This window comes from Tupaia chinensis, unplaced genomic scaffold, assembly GCF_000334495.1.
Source record: "Tupaia chinensis unplaced genomic scaffold, TupChi_1.0 Scaffold146837_1, whole genome shotgun sequence".
Taxonomy (NCBI): Eukaryota; Metazoa; Chordata; class Mammalia; order Scandentia; family Tupaiidae; genus Tupaia; species Tupaia belangeri.
This window is the reverse complement of record NW_006206691.1, coordinates 3,374,452-3,380,441: the sequence shown is the minus strand read 5'-3', so window position 1 is coordinate 3,380,441 and position 5,990 is coordinate 3,374,452.

The window sequence follows — 5,990 nt, the reverse complement described above, 5'->3', positions numbered from 1 at the left end:
ACATCTGTTCTCTATTATGAAGCAAGTTAGTATGCTACACTATTTTTCTGACTCTTACATAACTGTTAGAAAAATACTTAAATCTTCTAAAATAAAAAATATATATATTTTTAAACTTTATTTATTTATTTAAATTTGACCGAAGAGAGACAGAGTGAGAAAGAGAGAGAGAGGGAAATTGAGAAAGCAAGCCACTAGATCCTGAACTCAACCCCAGTCAGCCATGTGGGAGTCCAGCACCCTTAATCACCATGCCACCTGCAGGCCCCAACTCTATACCACTTTTTATAATATGGTCTCAATCCTGACACTCCATGACTCAGGTGGATAAGACCAGTAATTTAGTCCCTGAGACCTTTCCAGAGAATTTGCCCATGCAGCAGCTGAGAGATTTGCATGCCTAAATACTGTATCATTGGGAAAATCTTAACCCATTTTGCATAGAAAAACAGAAAAATACTTCATGACTTTCCCAATGACTTAATATTTGTGACCAAAATACTTTCAGAATCTTTCATTTAGACTCTATCAGTCCATTTGGAAACTAGAAAAATACTTAATAATGAATCAAGCCCCTTTGCAAAATTGTGATTTCATCATTACGCCTTATCTCTTCTAGGATCTGGAGGATGCCTTCTTGATGGATTTTATAAGGAGCTGGAAACTAGCAAAATAAATAAATGTCTGGAATTTTGTGTCACCATTGACTTCAAATTTCATCTTTACTATGAATTATATAATCTTCAATTTTTTTCAATTTGTTGCCTCAGTTTTCTCATCTATGATTAGAGACCCTTATGTTACAAAGTTATTCTGAGAATTTAATGAGTTATAATAGATGATGCACAGTGTATGCTACCTAGTGATATTTCAGTATGAGAAAGTGAGCCAGTTTGGAAGTAACATGTCAAGAGTATGGGTCAAATAGCATACTGCTTTTGGTACCAATTTTTAATTTATCCTCAAAGATGGGATCATTTGCCCTTTGGTGTTTCAGAGACCACTTTCAAAACTGAAACTGTCATAATAGTGAAGGAAGAAATCAAGTCTTTCTCAGCTTGAGCTAGAGAGTGTAAGAAAGAGCAAATGGGAAAATGAGGGAACAGAATAGGGTAATAAAAGGAAGGAATATTCAAAGCTTTTTCTGGAAAAAAGAAGACACTTCCTAGAATTCCAGAACCCACTTCCTTTTTCTCCTTGTAAAGTTTCTTCTATTAGTTTCCCTGGTGATTGTAAACTGTCATGTTCTCGTAGATGTCATTTAGCATGTGACACATCTACCAATGCCATGATTTTATGATAGCTTTTTGGTCTTCCAGACATCATTATGATCTAACTGGATCAGGCTGATTCATAGAAGGAAAACATTACCTTATCTACTAGCATGCCTCTTGTTAATTAAGAAAAACACACTATGTAGAGATGGGGTGCAGTATAACATGGTACGAGCATGGGCTCTGTGGTAGATGAAACTTTCAGGCAAAACTCAGTACATGGGACCAGCAGATAGCATAATGGTTACGTTGCTGGAGTTCAAGTAGTCGACATGGGTTCGAGTCCTAGAATTGACGGCTTAAACTCACACCAGGTGCATGTGCGTGCATGCCCAAGATCCTGAGAAGAGAATGAAGGAGAAGGCATTGTGGTATGACTACCTCCCCTGAAGGATGATTTCTTGCTTTCTATTTCTCTGTCTCTCCAGTGAGCTCACACACCTATAGCAAAAATAAACAAATAAACAAAAAAAATCTAGAAACTTAGTATATGACTTAGATTAATACAGCTTAAGCTCTGCTTCTTGAAATCACCAGTGTCTCTTTGCTTTTAGCAGTCACATTTTCTTTTATCCTATAGAGAGATAGCAGAAGTAGTCACAGAGGTGGCAGTTAAGTTTATATTATAGTAATAATGGACTCTATTCAATGTTGTTTTCTTACTGGAGAAACTAGAAGACTGAATAGGTTTGCATGAGTCTGGAGATCTGAACACATGAAAAGAGTTTACTACCAAACACCAATGCACTACTTCCATGGGAGTGTGAGGAGCTGAGGGGAGAATAATAAGGAGGCTCTGGAGACTGGAAGACACATCCCAGGAGTAGGTACCAGGAGATTGAATCCTAAAGTTAAGTAGGATTAAAGTCAGAAAAACGTTAGAGGAATCTATGAGGGGAAACTAGGAAATAAGTTTGAAATTATTCTTTTTTAAAAATAATAATTTTATTAAACTTTATTTATTTTAATTTGACCAGAGAAGGGGACAGACAGAGAGAGAGAGACAGAGAGAGAGAAAGAAAACAAGCCAGCAAGCCGCCAGGTCCAGGAATCTAACCACTGCCAGCCATGTTGGAGTCTAACACTCTTAACCACCACACCACCTGCCAGCCCCAGAAGCTTTTAATTTTTAAAATACTCATTTCACTGTACTAGTTATGTTGTTTTCATATATTTACATGTGAACTATTCTTCGTCAGGACATTTGGTGCATTCACAGGTCTATAGGCGGACACATATGCATGTGAACAGTCATTTGTAAAGAAGTAAGATCTTTAGCATAACAATTTCATTTAGGGAATACCATCCTCCTCTGCTGAGGAGACCATGGTAATGGCCATTTTGAGACTGATAATTTCATCATTAATTTATAATACCTGGAAAAAAGATGTGATGCACCACTTAGTGATTCTTTCATCTCTGTTTGTTTCTTAGTCATCTGTTGTGGTTAAACAGACCTGCAAATAGCAGAAAGATGTGTCTTTATATGAAGTCTGTAAATTAACTCTGTTGCCACATACGGAAGAAAGGCCAAGGTAGATAATATCAGATAACATTGGATGCTGTTCTAATCAACCATTTATAACTCAATGGGAAAAAAATGTAATAGTGAGCAGCACTGAATGTAACAATGCAGAGAGGTCTAGCAGATATTTCTTATGAAAATGAATATTGAATCACACTTCAACAGCTGAGCAGGTCAGAGATTGGCAGAGGAATAGAGGAAAGCCACTCTATTCAATGTGTAAAATGAGGGATAGAAAAGAGAACTGTTTCTAGTTCTGGAGAGTAAGGTTAGAAAAGAAGACCTGGAAAATTGTTGATTTAAGTCTGCAAGAAGCACAAATATTTTCATGTAACTACATTAGCTCTACTAACAGAATATTTGGAAATAGTAAATGAAGCCCACTCAAACTCACCCAAATAGAAGTAGTGTTACAGGGCCAGCAGGTGGTATGGTGGTTAAGGTGCTAGACTCCCACATGGTCAACCAAGGTTCGCATACCAGAACTACTAACTAGAAAATCATGTTGAGTGTATGTGTGTGCATGCTCAAAATCTCAGGAGGAGAATGGAGGAGAAGGGATTGTGGCACGGTCATCTTTGTGGGAAACAATTATTCAGTTTCCTTTTCTCTGTCTCCCTCTGGTGAGTGCATGCACCCTATGGCATAAACCTTTTAAAAAAATAGTAGTATTACAAAAGCATAAGGCATTTTGTGGTGGTCAACTCTGGTAAGTAAAACCACGTGTCATAAGAAATGGGAAACATTAGGCAGTTATCTCTGCTTGAAGGAGAATTTCTTTCTTCATGGCTTCTTCTTTTGCCTCTTAGCAAAACTTTCAGTGTGCATATCACTTTAAATCTTCATAATTCCATTTCCAGACTTACCACTTTTAATCATGGAACTTAGCTCCCAGACCTAACAACTTAATCATTCAAATTGTTGAAGGATCCATATCTAAGTTTCCTGAAAAAGCATTGTGCTGATTTTTGCCCTGAGCATAAATCAATGTTCTCTACATCAGGTGTCATTTCCAGTGTAACCTATGACCAAAGGATTGCTTGATCCTGTACTAATATGTATAAGATATTGAAACAGAAAACCAAAGAAGGGAATCTAAACCATGTTGGGTACTTTGGTTACCAAAGTCAATGACCTATTTTCATTTTTTAATTTTTTCAAACTCACTTTAAAGTTAATACATTAATCCCCCTTTTTACTTACAGTCTATTAAAATTGACCTCAAATTTTAACTTCTAGTTTTTCCATGGCTGTCTTCCAGGCTTGAGTTGATTGGATTTCAACCTTTTGCAATCTGAACAAGAACAATCACACTTTCAGTTTTAACTACTACCTCTTTATGAGTTATTCTTTCATCTCTATATCAAGCCCCAACTGTCTTCTAAAATTCAAACCCACTGCCCATCTATCCACTCTTAAGTCTTATTTATATTTTCCCAAATGTTCCTCCATTAAGCTTTATGAAGTCAAATGATCTATACATAATTTCTCCAATTTATTGGTTTATTATTAAATGAGGTACACAGACCAGGATCTGGAATTCTAATTCCTAAATGAGTTTCCCAAAGATGGGCAGTAGAGAATGTAACAATTAAATACATAGGAGATTCTAAAGTGAGATATCCCTGCTTCTAATCTAGGCTATTCCACTTGCTACATTATTTTAGGAAGAAAAAACTTTTTAGTTACTAATTTTTTTTCCTCTGTAAAGCCTGGATAATTATAGGAACTATTATTAGGCTTACTGAGTAATATGCAATATTTAATCTGCTAATGTTTCTATTTCTGTCATACGAATTAGTTTCTCTAGGTTTGGCAAATTGAGAAGTCATATAGAATTATGCATTTTTTTCCAGTTCACATATACTTAGAATTAATATGTAACAACAGCCTAATGTGAAGTGTTACAGCAAAGCTAAGCAAGTCAAGCTGTACAAAAACTCAAGACTGGGGCCAGTAGGTGGTGTAGTGGTTAAAGCACTGGACTCCCACATGGCTGACAGCCTTCAAGTCCCATACCTGGTGGCTTGAAACTCAAGTCAAGCACATGTGTGCATGTGCCTAAAACCTCAAGAGAAGAATGGAGGAGGAGGGATTGCATCATGACCATTCTCCTTAGGGGGGGAGTGGTGTTATTTCTCACTTTCTAACTCTCTGATGAGTACACATGCCTTATAGCAAAAACCTCTCAAAAAAAATTAAAATCCTTAAGACTAAACAATTCACTCCAGTTTGATTGATCCTCCTGGACCAATTTGGTCATAGGCATTGTCATAGAACTTTCTAATTCTTCCTAATCAGAGCATTCATAATTCAGGAGAGTCATCCCTGATTTTTATCTTCTTTCATCATGCTACATCCAACTGTTTTAAAAAGACAAAAATACTGTATTTACATATTATTTCTTTATGAGAAGTTTAAACTATCTTTCCAGTTCTGGGGAATTTGTGTGAGTTAGAATTTTTGTCGTTGTACTATTCACAAAGTTGCAAAGATTTTTAAGTGACCCATTCCTACTATATCTTTTTCTTCATGGACTCTTATTTTGTGCACAAGGTTGAAGCATGGGATTTTTAGGCAGGAAAACATGTACATGCAATGTGCTTGGAACCATACTTGGCCCACTGAGTATATCTTAGGAGATTTCTATTTCAGATTTGAGCCCATTGAACTTATAGTTCAATTTGCCTTAAACAATGGGATGGACCATATTTTCCTTAAACTGATATTTTTTTGTCTAGATTACCCTTCTTGGTATCTTTGCCTTTTGTAAGATGCTAACAAACTAATGGTTAAAGGGAAACAGTGAAAGCATATGAAAACTCAAGCTCAAAGAAATATAGTAAACACTTGCCCAAAGTTTAGGTTAGAGTATGTTTACATCCCCCTTCCGTTGCCTCTTTTACCAAGAGAATCTATTACACCCCACTCCAATCTGATATCTGATAAATTCTTCCTGTTTTTCTTTCATTTTTTTTTTGGAGTGGTAGAAAATCTAATTAACTTTAACATACTATTTGTATAAAAGAGAAAAACATAAAAGAGCATAAAGTATTAATAGCCAAAAGAGTATGTGTTCCTTGAAATGTGATTTATAATATCATCTTCAGTCCTATGCCTAGAAGTTTCATACCAAAAATGCTGATTTGGTTCTGTCTCCCGCCCTTTACCCCCACTGTCATATTAGGTTT